Source organism: Passer montanus, unplaced genomic scaffold, assembly GCF_014805655.1.
Source record: "Passer montanus isolate IOZ18808 unplaced genomic scaffold, ASM1480565v1 scaffold23, whole genome shotgun sequence".
In the NCBI taxonomy this organism is placed as follows: domain Eukaryota; kingdom Metazoa; phylum Chordata; class Aves; order Passeriformes; family Passeridae; genus Passer; species Passer montanus.
In genome coordinates this window covers 6,226,830-6,253,059 of record NW_024366926.1, presented here as the reverse complement: position 1 = coordinate 6,253,059, position 26,230 = coordinate 6,226,830, and the positions used below count along the sequence as shown (strand labels likewise).

The 26,230-nt window shown below is 37.8% G+C and overlaps 1 protein-coding gene across 1 annotated transcript in view; it reads right to left on the bottom strand.

The window, feature by feature from the left end:
• The window catches only part of BMPR1B (bone morphogenetic protein receptor type 1B), a 231,844-nt gene that overhangs the window by 170,308 nt on the left and 35,306 nt on the right, over window positions 1-26,230 (bottom strand). Inside the window, exon 2 of the mRNA XM_039710721.1 lies at window positions 15,941-16,011. The gene's annotated coding sequence lies outside the window, so the exon portion shown is untranslated. The remainder of the gene's footprint in view (window positions 1-15,940; window positions 16,012-26,230) is intronic.

Sequence of the window (26,230 nt, the reverse complement as noted above, 5' to 3'; positions counted from 1 at the left end):
GAAGTCTTAAAAATGTTGAGAAGTAGATGTCTTATGAAGAAAAGCAGTAGAATGGATTTATGTTTGTTTTTTGGCCAAAACATAAACCAAAATCTGTTCTCCTTAAAAGAATATATATTAAAAATTATCAACAAATTTTACAATTTCACAAAAGAGAATATTAGCATAAAATCTTGTAACCTTTGTTTCTATTTCTTGCACATTTCACTACTGATTAGATTCTGTATCGATTAACATCAAGTCAATCAAGTTCTGAATCCATCCCATGGGGTTTTTTGTTTGTGGTTTTCTTGATTGCTTGTGGGCTTTTTCCCCAGTTTTTCTTTTCCTGCCCTTTCTTGAAGTACCTCTGATTTTTAATTATACTAATTTGGACAGTTTGATTGCTTTCAAAGACAGAAGCAGTAGTCTCTGTCTCGGCATGGCACAGAAAAAGGTTAACTATGTCTGATGTTAAAGACCAGCACAAGATTGCAAAATGCAGCTATGATATACACGAAGAGCAGGAAGAAGCACTGAAAGGAGGCAAGAAGCCTTTCACTGGATTAAATGCCACTGTGGTGCAGGTCTATGCTGTATAATATGATAATGAACATTACACATACAAGGACACGGATTTAGCAGCTCTAAAAACTGTCAGATTTAAAGAAACTCCAGTCTTGCTGTACAAATTTGTTTCTTGACCACTGACAAAACTGAACAGACCATTCTCTTCAAGGCCTACAGTTTAATTTTTGCTGTCACTTGTAACTTTGGTACACAAGTTTCAAACTCTCAGCTCCAGTATTTTGTTAGCATCCAAGATCATACCTTTCCACTCTCTCATTTCAAATGATAATTTGTAGACAGCACCCAGGCACTTCCTTTGAGAACTGCAGCTATTACAGCCATATAGCAATTATTCCTTCTTTGTTGGCTGTGAAAGAAATAACCCAAACAAGAAAACTACATCTATGTTAACCAAACCAATAACATGAAAACATGCAGCTATGTTTGGGAGCTCATTAGCAAAAAGCACAGACATACAGACATTCCCCTGCACAAAACCTCTTTCAGCAGCGTCAGATATAGAATACTTTCTGCATTTGTCACCTTTCAGGTCTGAGTTTCCAGCACGCTTCTTGTTATATGCAATTAGCCCCATGCCAAGGTTTGGTACATTTCATAATAAATCCCTGACCACATATGCTTCAGGCTTGGCAGCTCTGGAAAGGCTCTATTCATCAGGGCAGCAGTAAGCCACAGGACTCACCACACAACTCACTCGCAGAATTCCAGCACGCTACACTTTTCAACAAGCCATTCCCTCCCTCCTCCTCTCCAACAGCCTGACATATGACTGTGATTAAGTAGGATATGAAAAAGCTCCAATCCATTTTTCTCTTTTTCATCTCTCTTTTCACCTCTTTTCCCTTCAGACAACACAGACACACACTTTCCCCCCTTCAGGAAAACCTTGCCTTCCCTGCCCAGGCTGCATGGTAGATAGGAATCCTTTTTCTTTTTTTTTTTTCCATTGCCTCTATTTGAAACAGTAACCATCTATTACTTGCAGGAAGGCTGTGTCTCCTTCTCAGGTTTCTCCAGCTTTGGAGCATTACCCTCACAGCAGCACATGAGGCTGGCTCTCAGCTGGGAACACTCTCTGAGAGGCACCTGAGAAGAGCAGAACAGCAGCAAGAGCAGCCACTGACAATTGGGCCATCTGTTCATGAACAGTGCAAATGAAAAACCCTCACATTTCCAACATTCAGCCAGCTACGATGGCAAAGAGTGAGCTGGGAGAGACACCATGGAAGTATCCATGCTACAGGAGTGTGAGTGGAGAAATTATCTCCATCATACACAGACTGGATTCCTCTCTTCATTGTGCTGCAGAACAACCTCGCTGGCAACACTGGGATAACCTATTTCCCCAAAAACCCACTCAGAAGAAAGCAGAGCCCTGGATAAAGAAGCTCCATCATGCTTAGTTACAGTGTTATAACTAGGCCTGAAATAGGCTTTTCTTTTCTCTAAGAAAGGGTGAAAAACTTCTGTTAACTCAGAATTATCTCAACTTTCACAGAAGGGCACCCAAACTGTTACACCAGTACATAGTTTGACTTAGGTAACCCATACAACAACTTGCAGCAGTGCCAAAGCACCCCTGCCTGTGTTTCCACCCTCCTTTCATCTCCACGGACACATTCTCAAAACTTCATTTTCTTTCTCAGCAACTCTTGTCCTTTCTGAAGGAACTGCCAGGGGAATAAGTGCACACTAAGCTGCAAAACCTCCATTGCGCACTTCTGACAGGCAAAAGGTGGACAAAATGACATTAAAAGGTCATAAAGTAAACTCCAAAAAAAGCTGCATCTCAAGGGTTACAGTCAGGAACCAAGACACAGCATGTTGTAGTACCAGGCCAGGTTTTCTGCAAGTCTGATTCCTCACGAGGTCCCTCCTTTCAGGATCCATCCTCTCCAGAGAACACTCCCTCTGCCAGAGGTCTGTTCACTCCAAAGCCTGAATACAAATTACAACACTCCCTTTTAACACAAAGCATAAAGGCATGCCACAGCTAACTATACCCAATGGCAAAAACTAATGAGATACTAAAAGAGAAATTATACCAGGAGTTTATCTAATCCTATCTTTTCCTTGTTAACCTACCCTTTACCTTGCCAAAACACTAAACTAAACATGCATCCTAATTTTATGTCATTCCCTTGCTTGCCTGGAGCTGCTGAATACCAGAATTCACAGTGAGAGATCCTCACAATTCTTTTTCTTCTTAATTCATTTTTTACTGAGTCCAATACTCTAAAAACAGCACAGTAACTGCCTATGGCATAATGAAGTCAGAAAATACTCATCATCAAACTGCATCAGCTGCAGTATTTGATTCATCTAAAGACAAGTCAAACTTGCCTGAGACTTTTACAGTTATGCAGCGGGTACTTAATGTCATTTGTAAGACCTGAGCCCACCTTCTGCTCAAGAAGTGCCTGTGTGTGCATCCCAGCTCCACCTCCTCCAACGAGGGCACAGTTTCATTCACGGGTTTTGGAGAAGCTGATCATGCAGCATCACACCGCGTTTCCAAGGTTCCTGTTTACCTCAACACATGGCACTGCTGTAACAGGATCAAAAGCTGGAATAGCTGAATTATTTAATGAAACAACTGTGCTAAATTTACACTTTACCTTGAAAGATCCTTCAGGAGTTTTTACAAAGCTCTCTCATGACCATTTCATGACTGTGTACACACAGCCCTGGGATGGAGGAGCACTTAAGCATCCCCAAAAGCCCTTTGCAAGTACAGATGTGTGTATATGAAGTTCTATGAAGTCACTAAAGTTATCCAGCACACATTGGCTGTTCCTTTGTTACTAAAGTGAGAAAAACTGGAATCAGAGTTTCTGCAATGTGCTCCTCTCACCAACCATTAGTCTTGCTTCTAAGTTTACCAAACTTTTCACAGACAGCAGAGAAGTGTAGATGTTTAACATGAGTAGAAACGGTACCAGCCCTACTCAGAGGCAAAAGAAAGTCCAATCCATCTGTTTTTACAAATACATACACTTAACTCTAATCTAAGCACTATTTACAAAAATGCATGCAGACATAAAAGAGCATAATAAATTAATAGCTCACAAGAGGCAACGATGACTAATGACTGATCTTACTCTCCTTTCCAAAGCCCTGGCCCAAGGGAACACAGCAGATAAAATTACCTAAGTTGACTTTCTGTGTTTCTGTTAAGCCAAAACTTTGGTGTATTCTGAACTGTCTGTGTGATGTTTCCCAGCTGGGAGACATAAGCTTTCCTAAACAATTCAGGGCTTTAACGTGACCTTAACACCGTCATCTTCTTTCATAGAGCCAAGGGATATGCTTGTTAGTTTATATGGGGTTTATCTTATTCATCAAATTCTGCTGCCCGAGCACTGATATTGCCTGCTTGTGGCCATACAGTCAACAGACCCTGCAAGAACCTCTCCAGTAATCTGACTCCTGCCCATGGACAGCAGTCATTAAGACAGTAGGAAAGCAGTTGTGCAAAATCCTTCTTGGGCAATTACTATGTGATTGAATGGTCCCACCAACACAAATATGCTCTATAAATCCTTTTAAATCTGCACACTTGCCCTGCATTTCTTTGATGAAAATTGTCACCAGTGGCTGTTGGGTGCTGCCAAATTGTTACATATAAGTAGTGCTTTACCTGAATCAGAGCTGCAAATTGAGAGGCAAAACAAGATGATGCTCTGAAATTACTGACACTTCTGCAGCTGCATGCAAATGTCAGCTCCTGACAGATTATTTTCAGTATATTTAATGACATAAACAGTATAGATAGCATGTTATAAAATGGAGAAGTGAAAATGTCATTTCTTCTTTAACCTAGAAAAACCTGACTGGCATTCACCAGAGCTCTTCACATCCCACATCTCGTGTTGCAGGGATCACTTACAGAAATCTGCATAGGCTTTTCTACTCCTCTTATCCTGGACTGTAATGTGATTATACATGGAAGAGCAGCATGTGTGCACATGCACTTGCAATTGAAACAACCTTCTCTCACAATTTTCTTTTTTCCTCCTCTAAATTACCTTTTCCAACACATTCCTCAAGTGATCATCCCATTTCTTAGAAATGAACTGTGCATTTTTATTATCCTGCATTCCTCTTTAACAAACTTTTAATTCTCTGTCTACCAAAAGCCCACTTGTTGACCAAGCTTCAGAAATATTAATAAATATCTAAAAGGACACAAGTCTTCACCCTTTGTTGATAAGCTTTCCCCATGTGAAACACCAGTGCACTATCATCTGCTCTGATGGTGTTGTTCCACAAGCATTTACTCCAGTAGGGTCACAATTCCCTGTCCAACAGCAAGTTTTATGGCATTTCTGTCATTCCCCTTGCTCATATCCTGAGCCAGGTTCACCATGGCACCAGTTGTGTGCTGATGAAGAGGAGAAGTATCATGCCTGAATAAATTTCTCTTTCATAATTTTATCTTAATAGTGTGAATCCTGTTTATGAAAAATGTTTACGTCATGGCATGGAAAAACCACAATTTTGTGTGGGAGGGCAGAGTGGGGGAAGGGAGAAGATAAAACATCCTGTCATGGAAAATTCTCCCTCAGCAAAAGAGGAAAAAAAATACCTCCACAAATCATACCCTGGCAAATACTAGCTTCCAGAAAATAGTCAATTTACTTCAGTACAATTCAAATAGTCAATCAATTAATTATTAATATGGAGTATTCATAATTGTAATATGTGGTTCAATGAGATGGTACCTGCAGGTGCTGGATGCTCAGTACTTAAGAAAGCATGACCAAAAAAAAAAGCAAGCCATAAACAGGTATCAAACCATTCTGCTGACAAAAATAAATTTTAATTCCTTTTTTTTTTTAAGTAATTTTATCTTGGTAGATTTTATGCCAGATCAGGTATCATCCTTCTTCCTGCAGCTGGTATAAGGCAGCTATAAATACATCAATGTGTGGTCTGCCAGGCTGGCAAATACACGAGCAAGTTCTCACATCTGACCTGGTTCAAATCCACAGGGCTTGGCTGGGATGCAGGATGCAGATGCAGTGACAAGGATGGATGAGCATGGCCTCACAAGGTAACAGGCACTTTTGGACTCTCCAGAACACCCAGGGCTCAGGCACCAATATCTGGGATCAACACAGTGACTTCCACAGCATCTTTTTACTTATTTAAACATGTGTAAATGAACAATGTTTCTAATCATTGCTGAAATTAAAAAAAAAAATAAATCTTACCACACACAATCAAAACCTTTTGGCAAATTTTAAAGTCTTAGATCTGTTGGGAAGCTTTCAGTTCATTTCACTGGGGTATGCATTGGGTCTTTTATCTTCTACCTGCAGCTGATTCAGCTCTAGCTTAGACTGACAAAATCCTGCCAACTTTACCATGTCACTTCAGTTTTTTTAACTGAACCTAGCTGAAAGACTGAGCTTGTGATGACTGCTTGCAATTACATTTTCATTTCCCTTCGTTGACTATGCACATAAGTGCTGTAAATCTCTGTAATTTTAAATGAGGTCTTCAAGGGTAATTTTGGCAGCCAAAGAGAAGTAGGCATCATGTTTGAAGTATTGAAGGATCCTTTTTTTTCTTTTTTTTTTAATCTTTTGGACTCAGATCAATCCCAAACAAATTCATTGCTCACCTATCTCAGATGACATTTTAATTGTAGCTTTTAACTACACGTACACTAATGGAGGAAAACTGGGTATAAAGTTCTTAGAGTGTACATTCAGATGGAGGAGGGCCTTTACTGTGAATTTGGTTTGCACTGCTGAACTTCATATTACTGTGATACCTATAAATACATTTAAATGCAACTAGGAAAAAAGAGTGCCTGTAAACTAAACTTTTGGATGTCAGAGGATTTTTTTAAAATTTTATTTGCAGAATATCAGCATTTAAAACCAAAATGTAATTTCATAATTTGTGGAGTTATACAAAAAAAATTTACTACATCTCCCACTGCTCTTTGTTTAGGTTTTTTTTTGCATTATTTCAGAAATTCCTACTGTGCATGTGCATATATATATATATATATATGTGCTAGAAAATGTCCAAGATCTACCTGATGTTTTTATTTACTTATTTTGCTTTCAGGCATCAAAAACCTTATTTTTTTTTCAAGTCAATACTGTGACCCTCACAAAAGGAGTTCTCTGGGTGGTGTTTATATGCAAAGCCTCCCTGACAACATTTACATCTGTGAAAACATTTTAAAAGCACAGAAGGATGCAAAAAAGGCATGCAAAGAAGGCAAGTGGAAGTCTCACAATTCACATCTATATGAAACAAAAAAAAAGGAATGTCTACTTGCTGCCCTGAGGCTCTTGCCACACAGTACAACATTTGCTAAGGTTCTTTCTTTTCTTTTGCAGCACTAGGGTTCAGTGCAGTTCTTCACATGTGTATAAATGCCAGAGATGTATGTGGAATAACAGTATTCAAAGGTTTCATGTGTTTGTTGGTGTTTTAGATATGTATACTTTAAAATCAAAAATAACATTGCTGTGGAAACCTTGAGACTGAAATCAGTTTCTTTCAACTTATTTTCTCAAAGTGACACTTTCTGTTGTTGCAGCTTTGCAATATTAATTGCTTAGCTTTTTTCTTCTGGTGAATGATATTTATAACAAACATAACTAGCTCAATGCAGCTGAAAGCCATTAAAGTAAAAAAAAGAAGGAATCACCCATTCCATCTGCTTTTCATAACAAAGGGATACAAAGACCATATTGAACATTCATTCCCGTTTCTCTAAACCAATATTCCCAAAAGAAAAGCCCAACATCCAACCTCAAAATGTGCAGCATGTCTTAGAGGCTTAAAAAAAGGAAATTAAAATTAAATAGGAAAATACACACCGCAAATACTGTACAGAAAATTAAATATGTAAATAAAATATTAGATTATTAAAAATTCCTGTAATTAAAAATTACAGGAAGCACACATATTTACTCAACTTCAGTAACTACTTGAAATCAAATACCAATTTCAAGATTGGTCAATCAAAGCCATTTGAGGATTTTGATGTCTGAGTATCAAAAAATATCTTTGTCAGATGGAAGTGTCAAAACAGTGCATTAAAACATGACATTAATTACAAAACAGAACATTAAAAGCTTTGCAGAAGAGCTGCATCTCTTACGTATTGCTGTGAAAAATGAAAGGCAAAACTTTTTAATGACTAAAACTACAAAAAACCACATTTCTAGCATACAACTATGCAAAGTGAAAGAAAAACCACATAGTAACATTTTAGGGGAGAATGCAACCAGTGGTGCTCAAGCACCCACTGCCCTCAGTTGGTGCCTTTTCTGCTGGCCTTGCCTGGGCATAAACGGGGACGTACCACACATAACCTCTTGCTGCACAAAGATTTCCAGCTTTGGAGGCAAGTCTTGAAACCTGCACTCAACAACTGAAAACAATTTTCTGATGGGAAATGTAAATATGAAAGCATGCCTATTAGAGCAGAAAACGGTGAGGGCAATGCCTTGTGCACTGACCACAGAGAAAGGCTTGGAATTAGAGTTTTAGACTGTGGTGGAAACTTGATGACCAGTACTAAAACACTGCAGAAGACATGCACAAAGTGAGTTCATGCAGAAATCTGACAAAACTACTCATAACAATTCCTTTCCTCAAGCCACTAACACCTCATCAGGGCATTATTTCTTCACTCAAGTTAAAAATCTGATTTTTCACTGAAGCTATGAGCCTGGTATATTTAACAAAATCAATAACCACATGATGTTAAAAAGTTACCTAGAATTCAAAAGTTCTAACTGCATTTTAAAATATTCCATAAAGCCTAAAAACTCCTTAAATCTCTGTGGCTTCTCTAGACTGAAGGACTAAAGTAAATATTCTAGCTACTTATTCCTTAACAAAATACCCACATCTAATTTATATTAGGAATTTTACGGAAATTGCCAGAATGATCTGGTATCTAAAACTACTGTTTACTATAACTGTTTTGTAATTCACAACACTTTGGCTTCCCAACCATACCATCCTACTTTGCAGAGGGCTTGAAATTTTAAAAGCATATAAGAAGTTATAGTCCTAACTCCTATTACCTTTATCGAACAATTGGTGTTTGAATTTCAAAGACTTTTTGAAAATCCAGAAATAGAGACATATTTTAATTCCAGCAGCATTATGCTTCAGATTCAGTTAAACAACTTCTTGCCAAAGCAAGACAACCTGAACCTAAAACACGATAAAACCTGTGCTGCTTAGAAAGAGGCAAATACAGATTTATTTAAACAACACCTTAAAGAAGCAAAGCAGGCTACAGCTTACCTCTGATAGCCCATTACAACCATTCTAAAGGCGTTTGTTTAATCTTTCTAGTCAAAAAAGCAAAAAGACTATACAGTCTTTGTGAACTTAGTGCAATAAAGTTTTCTGCTGTCAGGAAGTCCAGGGTTTCTGAGAGCAGTTTTCCACCCCTACATTGTATTTTTATTATTTCTATTATTTTACAAAAATTCTAACATCATATAATGTATTGTGTAAGGCCTAAAGACTGTGGGCCACTCTCAATTTTTTTTTTCCTCCTCGGTTGCACCAAGAAAATAGATCAGAGACCTGGTGAGAGTCATGACATATGTGAACTTGCTCATTTACTGCTGAGAACTTCACCATTCCTAGACATCTTTTTAAGGACTTTTATACAAACTCATGTTACAATCTCGACTTTAACATATTTGTATAGGGTACCCCTTCTCCATGGCATATTTATAAGTGAGCATCACTTCTTCAGGCTCCTGAAGGGGTATCTCTGTCTCTTCAGAATTAACACACCATCGAGTTTTAGGATTTTAAAAAAATATTTTAAATCCCCTTCTCAGTTCAGTGTCAGGATCAATCCTTCGTCTAGGAGCATATGAAACAAGCATGATTTAGTTCTTCATTTCTCAAGGCTGAACAGCTGAGGTTTTTCCTGGAATTTAAACTAAATTAATGACTAATACCACCATAAACAACACAACTCTTCCAGCCCCCAGTTCTTCAGTATTGCTCTTTAAGGACAGTCATAAAGCTGCAAAGAAAGAGACAGAACACTCAATGGCTTTTAAACAAATGCTACCACATTTTAAACATGTGCATGTTTGCCAAAGCTCTACGCCTCTATTGCTCAAACCACTTGTGGTTTCTCAGCACTTCTTTTTTGAATGATTGTGTCTTTATAAAATAAACATGTTTGAGACTAAATTACTTGTGTGTCTGTTGGGAATAATTATAAAATTAGCTCGTTCTAATTTACACTTGTGGGTTTTAAAAACGTAGCCAAATAGCATAGTGAGTCTCCTGGTGAAACCAAAGCCTGGCATGTCAAACATGGTTTAAATCACACACGTGGACTTTGATTTTCTCAGTGCAGCAGTCTGATCTCTACAGCAGGCTTAGTCCTTTAGTTTTGACTTCTAATTCTCCAAATAAGTATTCCTTTTGTAGGTCTCCAGAGATATTAATTCAGCATGCCAACAGGTTGTGCAAGTATAACACAAGTAATTCAAATCCAGGCACAGAGCTGTGATTTTCAAAATGTACTATCTCCACATGTGGCTTCAGTAGTTTGCAGTATGTTGTTCATCCATGACACAGAAGAGCTTTGGTTGCTGAATATCTCAGTGTCCCAAACACGATGGACAGATGTGCTGCTGCTCTAACCACATTACCCAGGAACATATTTTAGGTCCAATTAATGCTATTCAGGTATATTTTAGCTGTCTCTCTCAGTCCCACTGATTTCAGTGATCTAAATTATGTTTTTTCCAGGAAGAGAAATTATCACATTATCACAATGCTTCTGTTGTACTATCCTGGTACAGTACATTACACTTTTGGGCATTAGGTAGTCACAGCAGCAGCTAATAACTTCCAGGGAACTGCAATGACCAACCTATTTCTAAAGTGTTTTCTGCTATTCTACTAGATAACACTGGTTGATGTAGTCAGTATTTTCATACTGATATGCCAGAATTCAGTCAAAATAGTCTCAGATACTGGCAACTCTGGAAAATTAAAACCTTATTCAGCTTCTTCCTCTTTTACTCTGGCCTTGCCACACAACACCTTTTCAACAGTGGATTTACAGCTCCATGAATTCACAAGAAGTACATTTGTGATGAAAATTATTAATCTCATTTAATGCCATAGGTTTGTTTTCACTATCAGTGGCTAGAACTTCTATTTGGCATCCCACAGTTTGCCTTTTTATCCAAGGCCAGGGGAGACGCAGATTGTACTTTCTGTACCAAGATAAGGTGGGTTTAGTTTCTGTGTTTACATCCTGCTTTTTATCCCTTGAGGCCGCAAAGGTTACCCTGGCCTTGACACCACTGTTTAACCTTATTTTCATGTTTTCATAAATACCTGAATAAGTCTTTTTTTTAATCACATCATAACTAATACTTTAACCAGCAGGTTTTCCATGAAGAGTCTGTGGTGTCAGACTTGTTCCACATTTCTCAAGCACTGTAAATTCTCCTTCCTCTACATTAGAGACTTTTGAATAGTTTTTTTCTACCTCTTCTCTCTCTGCAATATAAATATATATCTCTAGAGCATCTCACTCCCAGTCTGACCCAAACTTCAGTCCAGCTGGGTATGGTAGTAAATCATACCATCAACCCCTTCACTCCCTTTTCCTCCTCTACTGAAAAAAAAAAAGCTTCCTGAACATCATCTTCCTGCCTTCCACAATACTTGCTGCATCCCCAGTTTGAGAATACCTGTACTTGTCCTTAACATGCACGTCTATATATGCATATATGCCTATATATGAATATATGTATAGTTATTTACAGAATATTTATGTATGTGTCTGTTGAACAAATCCATATTATGTGTATATTCTTACACACATTTTAGGTGGCTGTGGCAGGGTGCAAAGCACTACACTCTACACTTGCCCTTTTTAACATCCTTCACGGAACATTTTTTTCCCAGTGGGTTCTCAGGGGTCGATTCTTTCTCTAACCCAATAAAAAAGTCAATAGGAAACATTGTATTTAACAGCCTGAACTACACATGGGGTATTTTACCAGCATGGTTTTCAAGTGCACTTGAGTTTACCTTCTGGCTATTCTGAAGAATGAGTAACCCGTTCCACTCCATTCAGCACCATCCACTCCTCCCCCAACCTCCCCTCTTTTTGGACTGATCACCTTTTAGAAACAAAAGAAAATGAGCCACTATTTGAGAAAGAGGTGCATTCCCCAGCATCGAGGTTTTAATCCCCTTCCTGAGCTGAAAATGGCTTACTGGTAATCTACAACAAACTATTTTGTTAGAACATGAAACAGGAAAGGTAACAAAACGTCCCTTTGCACAATTTTCTACACACATCAGCCTTGCCCTGTTGATATTTGTTCAAAATTTTAACATGCACTTATAAACTGAATCTTGAGAGCAGTTACTGAAAGATAGTTCCCAGACACAAAACATCACACACTTCACTGGCTCTGTGACTCCACTTGCAGCTTTATACATCACTGAAAACAAAAATACCTTCAATTCTCCTCCTTCAATGGAAGGATAACAATAAATCTTTCCAACTGTAGTCACTGGCTGTTTCAGAGACCTGGCTTAGGATGTGGGTAATTAGATTACAATCAATTAGTGGAAATATCCAAAATAAACAAGTCAAGACAACATCCAACTTCCTGGAAAGTTAAGCTCCCCCAGCAAACCAAACATTTCAGGAGTATTAAAGCCCTGTTCTTATTTTAGGAAAACAGCAACGCTATTTTCCTCATTTAGTTTACAATATAACGCTTATTCCTGCACTTTGTTTCCAAAAACATCACCAAGCAGGTCAAGCTCCTTTGAGGCAAATATTATTTCTGGGGACAGCATTTGCTTTCTGACACAGCTTTCTCTTCAGGGAGAAGACTGACCACAGCATGCATGTGTTCGATCATAAACCAGGCAAGTATGGAGAGTGCCGCTCCCCCAAGGGGCTTCTGATTTAAGGGTCAGGGAGGAAAGAATTAGGAAGAAAGGGGGAGGATTGTTGGCTTGAACTTGAACTATGTTCCAGTGAAAAAAATTACACTGCTCACTATAACTAGGAGAGAAGATGGAGGAAAAGTTGAAGGGCAGTTTCTAGTCTTCCTTCCCCAAGGAACTGAGTTTTCCCAACCTGAGCTGGCAGCCTGTTGGCACATTTTTAAGCAGACTTTTAAAGCATTTGTCCTACCCTCACACCCAATTTACAGACGCGAACTATCTATGTATAACACAGAAGCATATAATGTTGAAAATAAAGCTAAATTAATACTCAAGGGGCACTGCTTTTGGAGCAGACTGCAGGTAGGAGCAGGAAACAGCTAACATTCTTTTCCTTCATGAAGCCTGCAGCCACTGCAGAAGTATTTAAGCTGACGTAGTAATTATGACATGGGGAAGCATCACAAATTAACAACTACAACTAACTTTCCATGGCACTGCTAGCTGATCCTGCCTGTATAGCTCAAATTCCTCCCATAGCTACACACAATCTCCAGTTCATGCAGACAGAAACTGAATCTGCCACTGATTATGTTTGGGAAATTCTATCATTAAATGCAATCCTTAAATCTTGCTGGATACTGGGAAATTTAAGTGTGAACGCCAAGTTCTTCCACTCCCACAAAGAAACAAAAAGCAAGCAAAGTGATGCTGCTTTGTTTGTGCAGCCATGGGAAGAACACACCACAGAGACTCCAGATGTACTGATTTTCTTTCTAAATAAAGAAAAACAGCACTCCAATACACCATATATATATATATGTGTGTATATATATATAAATAAATACGCACATATCTATATATATAGATATGTAGGAAAGAAGGGGGAAAACACAAATTAACAACTACAACTAACTTTCCACGGTACTGCTAGCTGATCCTGCCTGTATAGCTCAAATTCCTCCCATAGCTACACACAATCTCCAGTTCATGCAGACAGAAACTGAATCTGCCACTGATTATGTTTGGGAAATTCTATCATTAAATGCAATCCTTAAATCTTGCTGGATACTGGGAAATTTAAGTGTGAACGCCAAGTTCTTCCACTCCCACAAAGAAACAAAAAGCAAGCAAAGTGATGCTGCTTTGTTTGTGCAGCCATGGGAAGAACACACCACAGAGACTCCAGATGTACTGATTTTCTTTCTAAATAAAGAAAAACAGCACTCCAATACACCATATATATATATGTGTGTGTATATATATATATATATAAAAAAATAAATATGCACATATCTATATATATAGATACTTAGGAAAGAAGGGGGAAAAAAAGAAAGGAAAAAAGAAATCATACTCAATTAGATCCTAACACAGTAAATTCTCATTTCCTTTATCATGGGTTTTCCCAGAATGAGATTAAACTCAGACCACATTAATTTATCAGTAGATTATTATTAATACATTTTCATGTATGTTAGCATAGCAATTTTTCACCCTGCATCTTTAGCAATTTAACACTTTCCTTCACCAGGAGTCACAAGTCCTTCAATAAACTTAACACTTCAGCAGGAAAATCTTTTTCTCCCTTCATGATTGATGGAGAATTCTTCCAACAACAGTTTAACCTTTGAGATTATACATGGTGAGTAAATTTAAAAATCACAAAACATGAGCATTTCAAATGATGGGCAATGGCTTCACAAGTCACAAGGGGGAAGAAAGACAGGAGCAGTAGGATTAGAAGGATTCTACAGAACACAAAGGCTTTTTTTTTTCATTTATCAGTGGATTAAAGATTAAAGCTAAAGCCTAAACTCTGAAACTAAAGATTCTGAAAGAACATTTCTATACCAAAAATATTTTAACTGTGTTTTGCTAAGCAAGAATGCAAGGTAATTCCTAATGTCTATATCCATAAGTCATAAGGATATGAAGGTGATTATAGCTCTCATCCCCTAACATAGTAACTATACACAAGCAAGTATTTACAATTTTTTACAATTGCAATTGTAAATAGTAAATTTACATTTTTATGAATTTACAAGTACAGTAAGCACTTGTAAATTCATAAAAACTACATCCATACATAGTGGCATAATAGCACTGCTTTAAACTACTGCTCAAGAAAGTTGCATAATGCTTACAAGAGAAAACCTCAAAATCAGCTATATCAGCACAAACACACAAAACTGATTTTTGGTCAATCTTCTGATTTCTCTTCACCTTTGTTAGAGTTGTCTTTTCCAATCTATTCAACTTTAAAGAAGTAGACTTATGCTGTACTGTTCCCGATAGCCTAAACATTGACATACAAATGAAACCTTCATTTGATCATACTGTTAAATTCATTGCTGAACAAGTCAAAAGTGGATCTGCAGATGCAGTCACCAAGTAGGCAGCGATTGGCTTGGTTAAAACAAATTACCACCTTCAATGAGAGACTGCAATCGCTGCCACAGGACTAATTAGAAATTACCATGTATGAATTCCAGCCCATTTGAAGAGAAATTGAACCACACTTCTGCTCTCTGCCTGCATTGCATGAAGGTCACATAGATGGTCAATTTGCTACATGTGTGGTCACTTCTAAACCAGACCAACCCCACAACTAGCAGTTGTCATATCAAACCCATCCCCACTTTACAAAATTTGCCAAATGGAAATAAGGAAAGACAGTCCTACATAGATTTCTGCATCAAAAACTGTAATTAAGAGTTCAACACTAAGCTGCATGCTCTACTTCTAAATATTTCTTGCATGCTTTAATTCAACACACAAATCTATATAAAGTCAGACCTTTTAGCGCAACATGAAGAAAGAGTCATTCACAATTCGTTTGTCCCTTAGGCATGTCCCTAAGAAGATTCCAGAGTTTTATCCCCTTCTCGGTCTCGTACTTCTGACAAGCTTGATAATTATTTGCTACTTAATTTTGAAGGTGTTAGCTCAATTAAAATAGACCTCAAGGTCCTTCTCTCCTCACATCCTCTGCAGTCTCACACGACAATACAGAGCAGTGAAGGTAGCAGCAGGCAAAGCCTATGCAAGTGGCATGGAGAAAATTCTACTGGCTTTAAGACCCCTTTCTGAGTTTGTGAGAGCAAGATGGAGTGAAATTAGGCAGGCCATTTCAGTGGCACATGGAAAACATCACAAGTACCAGCAGCAGAACAAATTGCTATCCACTTTGTCATGCTGATCTACAGGTACCTGTTTATCTTCAGAGCCTTTACTGATACCTTTGGTAGAGTTACACATTCCATTCCCAATACAAGTTACATTATCACACATTGCACTTACTACAAAGCATAAAAGTTGAGAAAAATAGCCCAAAATAAACAAACCCTCCATCGACAAACTCTCTATGAGCTCATAATAATGAACAGTGTCTTATCCTTATCAGCAGATGCTGTCTTACCTTTATCAAGAAAAGCTGAAATGTCCCTTTCTCCTATTCAGCTCTCAGGAACAAAATAAATGAACTCCACCCTGCAGGCAAAGAACATTTTTTTCACTGATTAGTGATATTCTGAAAAAAGGTTTAAATCATTACAAAATAATACAGACCTTCCAATTCTTGTGTGATACTCAGGCAAAAATATGATGCTATCTGGAAAAACACCCACTGATGGCACATAAGTAGTTATGTATTTACTAGCTTATTTTAAGAAGTAACATGCAAATGTTCTTATGAACTGCAGCCCACTGATGGCAAAATATTCAACAATACTGGTTTACAAGGAAAATTACACTTTTAGATATTAGGTCCACTTCCAAAATAAAATGGCAATATTTCAACCCACTACACAATCTTCAACTGCAGTTTTCCTTATCACCTTAACAGAGGCCCCAGAAGAATGAGATTACATGATACACATGACTAAAAATAATTCTAGATCTCCTAATAATTTACATATTTTCTAAAATAAGGATCAACACTCCTCCTTGTTGTAACAAATGCACAAACTCAAGCCCTTCCATGGAAGTAGGATGGGATTTTTATGGCAACAGAAGTTAGAAGTCTTAGGGTAAGAGCAAGAGTCTCATAAGCAGTAGAGAAATTGAGATTCATTTATTCTGCAGTGTAACCATAAAAGCCTTACTGAAGTCCTCAGCAAGTGCAGCTTCAGTCAGCTGCAGGGAACTGAAGACAAGGCTGGAAAATTAATCATAGAGGCTAGAAGCAAAAGAGAAGAAGAAGATAGAACAGCTGAAGAAGGTTAATGATGAAGGCTGATGGAGAAGAAGGATATTAAAGTTTATGTTGCAAGGAAAAGAAATTCCACATGTTGAACAAAAGGCACAAGAGTAGAGAGGGAAGGAGAAAAGGAGGACCAGAGCCTCATTGTATTTGCTTTTTAATTAACTACTCAATTACTACAATAGAATGTGGAGCAGAAATTATTCATTTAGACAGCTTCCAAAAAAATTTATAATCATAGAATCATTTAGGTCAGTAAAAGACTGTTAAGATCATCAAGTCCAACCATAAATGTCACTGCTTATCTTATCTGAAGTAGTTTTACATATATCAAGACCAATTCAAGAGTTACATAATGGTTCAAGCTCATTCCTCTCCCAAACAGTGGCCAAATACTTATCATTTCCTTCACAGTCCAAGAACAGCTAAAAATTTTACAAGGGCATAAATACAACTGACTTGCTGATAATGGGCCAATTCAAGTAGCTATCCCTGTTCCTGCAACAGGTTTGTCTTTCTACAGTTTTAATAACCTGATGTTTGAAAGGAAAAATTAATGTTGTTTGTTATTAAAGAAAATACACAGGTAATTAAGAGGCACTAATCAGATGTTACATTTTAAATATGCAACTAGCTTGTAATGACATCATTATTTCACAGTATACATTACCATTTCCCTTTTTCCAGGATAAAAGAAAATCTCCATGAATTTTGTTTTTATTCTGTGAACAGTCATGTATAAAAATCCTACTGAAGTAGTTGTGATCATTTGTTTTTACTTCTAATTAACAGAGACTTGCTGCTAATGGTGAGTCTGTGACCCCAAAAATACCTCTAACTTTGATATCTTGGAAGCTCGCATGCATCTCTAATATGCAACATATATTAAAATTCAGAAAAAATTACTGACTTCACTCAGTAAAATTCACTGGAAAGATTTTGAAACCTTCCTTTGCATTTCTGAGTGTTTTCAGAATGGCACAAATATTAGGGATTCTGCTTTTTCACATGCATTAATATGGCACATAAGGTCATATCTGTTCGGAAATGCTCTGTTAAATTGTGTTTACACATCCTAGAGGTTTGGCTGGTGTTTACACGGGGTTACAGGTAGAAAAGGTTTGGTTTAGCAATTTATAGTCAATCCAATGTGTATCAGTATTTCATCACCAAATTATTTTAACAGCACACATTCAACAGAGTGACTTTCAGCACCATCAGAAACTTCCCCAATTTAATAAACCTCCCTGAGCAAGCTCTCCTGGCCTCCTCTAAGTATTCACACAGCTCTGGAGCTGCCACAGTATTTTCCTTGCATCGAACCTGTGCCAGGGACTGACAGACCTGACAGTGAAGAGCCTTTTCCCCATGTCCAATCTGAACTCATTCAAATCTGTTTGACTGTGTCCTCCTACACAGTTTAAGGAGGGGTGAGGACCTTATTGGGAGCTGACAATTTATGCAAGCAGTTACATTTCCACAATTCTTTTCTGAAGGAGTTTAAACAGGGTGATTGGCAGTAAAGAATGACAGCTTCTTCCCTTCAGCTCCCACAAAGGGACAATAATATCCTCCTCCATTTTGCCACGCTCAGCAACAGGCAAAAATGTCATAGGGATATTTTCACATGACTTTCCTGTTTTCTAAAATCTCTGGAAACCATTTTCCTACACCTTTTTACTCTTTTTCTCAACTCCATCCTGCAAACGCCAGGGATTGGCTTCAAGTAGGTAAACTCCACAGGCGAACGTCCCCAATAATCACAGCACAGCATCTCCTGCTTGAAATAATTTCCATTTATAGCCTTCAAGCATACAATTCTGTCTTCTTTTTAAAGCAGTCCTTAAAAGAAAAAAATTTTCCATGCTAAGCTCATGCTAAATACACATATGGTGATGTATTTTGCTATAGACAGACAAGATTGGTCTCTCTTCCTGATTTATCCATAATACTGCATGTAAGCTCCCAGCTTCCAAAAAGTATTTTGTCCTATTTGAGAATGCTTCTCGGTCTTCTGCTTAACTGACTTGATTTTTTCTAACTGTGATCTAGAGGAGCTGCCTAGCAAACAAATGGTTCAGCTGGCATTTTACCATATGTTACCTCTAGGGGCTGGCTTAAAAATAAAAAGACCTTCCTTCATTTTATTCTCAGAAGTACAGAAAAGACAAGAATGAGTAAAAAAAAAAGGAAAAAAAAACTAAAAAAATTAAGCTGCACAGTTCACACGTCTTTTACCATACCAATCCAGCTGCAATTTGACATCCATGTGCCCGACCTCAGAACTGGTGTATAACCAATACAATGCCCATAAAAATGTGAAGAGGATTCAGTCAAAATTTACTCTAAAATGCACAAAAAACACTTGTATGATTTTGAGTTAATTTATCTTTCCTCTTGACCCTGCAAGAGTAGATACAGAATGGTGAACTCAGCTCTGACCGATAACAATCCAGGATTTCACAAATAAGCTGATATTATTACAGGGGAAAGATGGAAAACACTACAGGAACCATAAAAATGTCCTGTTTTGTAAGATAAGGAAGCTTTTTGCTACAACTAATATTTGTTTTGACTTCTTAAATGAAGCTAAGCAGTATTTTCATTGTTCTTTCACAGCTCTTTCAGAAGGAACAACTGCTCTGACAGAAACCCAAGGACCAAAGACTCCACAGCCACTGACAGGAAAGTGCCCTTTCCCCCTCCTGCCATTTGTCAGCCTTAGAAGCAAAAGCTGAGAGAGAAGCACAGATTGGAATGATTACACAGAAAGTTTGGGGCTAATTAAATACATTACTCAGCATCAATAGTATTTGAAATCTATGGAGAAAATTAATAGGTGCCATTAGAAAGTTTCTAAGGGAGACAGATTACAGAAAAGTGTTACAGCATGAGGAATACATGATTTCACTTGAAGCAGCCTCCACAAGACAGCACAAAAAAACCCAAAAAAACAAATAATGTACATAAAACTTCATGAGTGTCTTTTTGTAACATGTGTAATATAACATATAGAAATATGTGCCTTGATTGTAGAAACCTAGATAATTCTTCTGGACATCCGTTTTCAGCAGTGGCTTCAGTTCTCAAATTACCCAACATTATGATAGTAAGGAATCAATTCAATGCATTAACAGTTGTCTCTGCCTACCAGTTTTATAAGGAAAAATTAGAACTGCAGTACAGACAAAATGGTGAGTAGGCACATCAATCTAATTACAAGTAGACAAAAAAAATTAAATCTGAATATAAATCAATTCCTCCCCTCCCAATAGACTACATGATTTAATATGACAGGATCACATAAGATACAGCTTTTCCTATGATCAGACCAATCTGAAGTTTACAGTTTTCTAGTGGCATATCGGTGAGACAAGCAGAGGCTCTAAATAATAATAATTATTATTATTATTATTAAAAGAAACCCACAGAAGATTCAGCAAACACTGAATTGACATGACTCTTTATCTGTGAAGAACTGAGTCTTGGAAGGACAAGATTCTAGCAGGAAGGCACGATCAGTGACATTTGTGAAGTCTTATATTCCACCCCCCACATAGTCAAATGCTAAAGCAAACTGCAGCACATAGCAATAAGATGCTGACAATCTGCCACCTTAACCTTAATCCACAGATATGGATAAACTCTTCTATAGAGGTTTTCTAGCTTTCCTGTGGCTGCCAGTGTTTAAGTTGTCAGGAAAAACACAAGACCCTTTCTTACAACGTTACAGAATACAGTTTTGCTATCCACTGAATGCTCACCTATTTCAATGCATTTCTTATTACTTCATATTTTCTGTACCTAATGTGCTGCAAATTAGTGCCATCTGAGAGATTCTCCATGATTCAGGCACTGAAAACACCCCACGTGATCTATGGAATGAAGCCCTTGTCTTGCTCATGCTTTTCCACATTCCCCCATAACATCTTCTCCCTCTCCATGGCTCCATGCCATTCAGGCAGTCACACACTGAGCCTTCTTTGCTCATTGTTAGAATGACAAGCACCTATCTAAACACAGAGTGTGAAACACGATCCACATGTTTTCAACAGAAATCCAACAAAGACAGACACTTCAGGCTGACTTTTGAAATAATATGTTCAAATATTTTCTTAGTACGAAAAGAGTAAGCTGTGCTACTCCAGTCGGAAAAGTCCCGGCAAAGGCACTGCAAAGATAAGGAACATGGGGAATTTGGCTTTTGTGTTTGCTGTCACTGTTTCCATGGCACACAAGTACCACAAATCAGATGCTCAAGGAGTAAAGTCTAATTCATAATCATGCAACTAGGTCAGAGCTATCCCAGGATTAACCTACAGAATAATCATAAACAACCAAGACAAGTTCTTGTTCTAAGCTACAGAACAATCATAAACAACCAAGACAAAGACCAACATTGCTTAATATTGCAACAGCGTCTGTGTTTGGGGGTTTTGACGTTTTGGGGAAAGTTGGTGGTTTGTTCAGGGTTTTTGCTCTTCTTTGTTTTTCAAATGCAAAAAAATCTTTGATATTTGAAAGTCTCAGAAGCAGCTTCAATATATAATCAATAATCCACTCGCTTCAGAGGATCTTAAGGCTTCCATATCCACAGAAATGCAGTAACATTGCACTTATTACCACTAACATTGTACTTATTACCAGTTACTCCATGGAAAAGAAATCCAGCAATTAAACATATGTAATTGCTTAAATCAAAGTCAACGTTTAAAGATTTTGAACTAAGTCTGAGTATGCACAAAATGTAGTACTATAAATATTAAGTTTACATGGCTCTATTGAGACTTAACGGACTTCTCAATGTTAGAATATATTCTAGCCAGTCATGAAAGTAGAACTTGAGACCTTCTAGTGCTGTTTTTAACTCCAAAGTAAAGGAGAAAAGGCATTACTAAAATCATGTGTGTTGACATTATAAGTCATCTATGTATGTGCTTTAAAGTAACTACCAGTATTATTTTGAGGCATGTAAGTTTAAAGGCAGTCAGAAAACGCATTTCAAAGTACTAAGATTAAGAATATAACTGTGGCTTTCACCTGCACTTTGCAACTGGAAATTCAGTTCCAGCCTCAGGCCTAGGCTGAGTCCAAAGATCTGTTCTGCTCTCTACACACAAACTGGCTGGCACTATTGGTAAAGTGCTGGGCCTGTGTGGCTACATTTTCCACATGGAGCTGATGGGGACTATCATTAGAGATGAAAGGAGCCCTAGGCTACAGGCTGTAAAGGAGAGTGGGATGCAGTCCCTGAAATTTGTACTGATTCCTACCTGAAGCATGCTGGGGGAGGCAGAGCACAAAACTATGGGATGCTGATGACAAATCCACGTATGTGTATTTGAAGGGTGTTTGACATACTTGATGTCAACTCGATAATGTCCCCAGAGGGGACTAACAGAGCTGAAGCACACAAAATCAGGTCTCAGGAAGGACACGAGGAGCAGCAGGTGCCCATTAGTCAGCTGCACTCTTCTGCAGTGAGTGCTTATGCAAGAGTGATTGCTCAACTCAAGTACCTGGCTAAGGACAAGCAGCTTGCAGGTGGCTCTCCCAGAGACACCGAGGGCCACAGCAGTGCAGGCAAGATCCCCATGACAGTGGTCCAGAGATGAGCTGTAAACCCAATCCCCTTCTCCTCACTGAACACACACACTGCATCATAATGTGTCATCCTTAAGACAGAGAGAGGTGGTGTGTCCTAATCAACCCATCTTCTCAGATTAATCTCTAAATCAGTGTTGATACAGTCGGCCACAACCATGGAATGCCTATTAAAACAGAAAAATGTTTATCCAATTCAGCATTCAATTCTGGGTGTGTTCTCTGCAAATGTGAAACCTTCCACTGAAGCAATAGGATAATGAAAACAGTGAAATATGTTAAAATTATCCATGCATGTGATCATGCCACTGAGAAAAAATTAATATAATGGGACAAGGCTACCAAAAAGAGTTACAAAACTTCAGTGGTTTTTCTCCCTTTTTAAACAAAGCTAACAATGTAAATAGATAGTGAGAAGCACCCAGAGAAGTGAGAATTACAGTCCATTACAGGCTGAGGCAGTGAAAAACAAGAAAGCCAAAATATCAGCATAAAAATCAGAGTAAAATCTAAATCCTTGTTTACAACACGATGTGCTATGATGTTTGAACAAGGAACATAAGCCTTTCTCTCTTATTTTTAGACTTCATACAAATCTCTTCATTTTCCATTAAAAAGACCACCACATAGAATAAATAAAACACAGTGAATTTGGGGGGGTGGAGGGAGGGGAACACAACAGAGACCCCTTTTCTGAAAGGGCACAACCACATTGCTAGGTAAGCTACAAGAGAAATGACAGCTGGATCGCCTCCATTTATGAACAAAATTCATTGCCTTGAAGGAAGGAGAGAAAAAGGTGGGGGGCCCTCCCATTGCAACTTGGTCATATAATGGAATTTCCAACTAGATGGCCAAAACCAACCAAACAGACACATGAGAGCAAATGCTGCTTGCTTGATGGACTCTCACAACAGCAGTAAAAGACTGGAGCACAAAGTCATTTGTGAACCAAATGGTTCAAACAAAAAAAAATGCACTTCACTACAGCACAAAGCAAATTACTAAGTCACTGCAGTAGAAAAGCAATTTGAACCTTGGAGCATGTTTCCTCTTGTTTGTGTTTACTTTGGAGTTGAATGATTTTAAACTACACAGGCAGGATACTAAATAACAATCACAGGGTTTCTGTGTGTGTATATTGCATATGTGTAAAGATGCATTTGAAAATTATATGAAGATTGGGAATTATTAGAAGTCTTATGCCACAGAAATGCTGCACAGGCATGAAGAATGTTTAACATTACTCTTGAATTATGAAGGGTCAGAAGGTCAGCCCACGTATGCAGACCTTTCCTCTAAACAAGGTTACCACAATGACCTCCTCAGAACTGCCTTCATCCTGGTGTATTTTTGCCCATCTCTGCTCCAGGTTTTCACGTAGCTGGAATTCCACAGATGGCCCCCATCACCCCCAAAGAAATGCTCTTTCCAGATGAATTCCCCAGAACAGAACTTCATTTCTTTGACAGCAGAGGGATATTTTCCAGAAATTCATGATTCCCAAAAGCACAACAACTGGCTAATATTTAGTCATTCCATCATGTTAGAAAATATGGTATAAGTATAAAAACATTTCAGAAGGCACTGACATTCCAGTAAATGCTGGAAGCCCTCTCACCAGCATTTGATAGCTGTACACTCAAGGATTTGCGAGTCCTTTCTCATCATTTCAATATAAATAGTGTATTTGTAGTAAAGCCTATGCTAATATCATGCTTCTGAGGTTACAGTCAACAATTTTAATCATGGTATTCTAACGTCCTTTATTAAACACACAGAATAGTCAATAGTTCAATACTCCAGTGTCTCCCTTCCCTTACTATTTCATTTGTTGAAGTTAATGATTTGCTAAGTTGATTTCCCCATTAACCACAGCCCCTGTGTTTCTCAAAGTTCCTTAAAGATTACTTCAGTAAGAAAAGACATTATGACACAAAGATAAAAGCGAAGATATCCTAGTACATAATTTTCCAGCTGAAGGGCCACGCCTCAACACACACAGCTGTGCCCATAAACTCTCTTCATGCCATCACAGTGTTTCTCCATGCATGCACATGCACCCTTCAGCAAAATAACCCACTCTTAGCACAGAACATTTGCATTCAGATTAGCAACCCTTTTCCAGGATTTCTGCTTGCATCCCTGGTGAAATACTAAAATTCCTGCATTATATACCCATTCTACACAAGGAGCAAAACACAGATTTCTTCCTTCAAAAAAATTTGGTACAATTAATAACAATCATTATTATAAAGAAATAACTTGTCTGTATGAAGAGCGGATGCTCATCTTTCATGCATGCTAAGTGGACTTACTGAGTACATTTTCCAGGAGAGATGAGAAATCCTGTAACCCAAGATAATACAGAAATGTATATAAGGAGAATCTTTAATTTCCTATATTAGTATAATACTTTAAAGGGAAGTAATCAATGAGAGGTAAGCATAAATAGAATGTGAATAATGGAAATCTTGATTTAATAATTGATTTTGTAATCTCCTTTGCATTTATACTTCACTGACCTTAAAAAAAAAAAAAAGCCTCATTTTCACTGCCTGCTGTAACCACTGCAACAAACATTAACTCTAAACCAAGCCAAAGCAGGATTTAAAAGCAGTGAAATGGCTCACTGAAGATACTTTAGGTGAGTGGTAAAATGGGTTAACCCAAATGCTCTTTGATTCAAAATAAAGTTGCTGACTAAAAAATTTCCATGAGAAAGGTGTCCTCCACTTGTGGCTTAGATTTTTAAGGGTTTGAAGTTCACTTCCCTAAACCTTCCCAGGAGCTTCACAGAAGGTGAGTATCATCATCTGCCTTAAAACAGGATTCTGTTGAACAACTGAAAAAACAATAATGCATATATTGAGCTGGCACCTGTTGAGATTTTTAAATGAGCTGTGGTGAGCTCCTACTCCTTGGTAGCACCTTTGCAAATTGCTCCTCATCCAGGTGAAAACCCCAAATGCTTTAATTGGTAGAGGCTGCAGCATGGGGGGCTGCAAAGCATTAACTGAAAGTAGCCCAACAAAAAGTCCTTCAACACCAGTGAAGGCTGGTAAAAACCCGCCTGGGAACTCCCACAGTATTATCTAATAGGATAAGATAAGCTAATATCAGGCTTTTCTCTAATTCTAAATTTAAGTTTTGAAATTCAAGTTGCCTCATAGCCAATGCATCACTCTCTTTTTAAAGAAACACACCAGATCATATTTTGAAAGACAAATCACTTTTAACTGAATGTTTTACTTGAAAATGTATTAGAATTACCACCAATCTTGAATCTTTAAATAAGATTAAATGTTCTACTTTTGCTATACCACTCCTCATGTTTGCAGACCTTTTTTCTTTTTTTTCACCTTTTCCAACAATTTTGGCAATGCAGACAGACAAATAATTTTTCTTGGTTTTCCCTGCTTCCATTGTAGCTGACTCAGGCTTGGTTTCAAACGTCTGCAAAATATATTTGATGTCTGGACTACTAATATACAGAGGTTTCTTTTTCAACTTGTTTCCTTGGAAGGTGATGGAATCAATTCTATTACTGTTATTTTCAGAAAAAAAAAATTGATACAAGTTCAAACACTACTGTTTTGTTTTAAATGGAGCCAGCCTTTGAAATTCAACTACCTGCCAGTGGTCTAAAATGCCTTTTTAAGCAGTTCACATAACATAGCAAGTAATAAACATAAGGCAAAACTTTAGCAAGTATAAAAGATAGGAAAACACCCACATGCCATTACAGCCTGTTTCGACCTACACATACAATATAAATCAAGCATAAGGTAACAGTAGCTTAACTAATTCTATTAATCTCTATGAGTAAGCGTTTCATTTGGCCATTTTCACATCCTGTAATTATTCCAGAGGAAACGCAGGTTAAAGGTTCAACTAGCACTT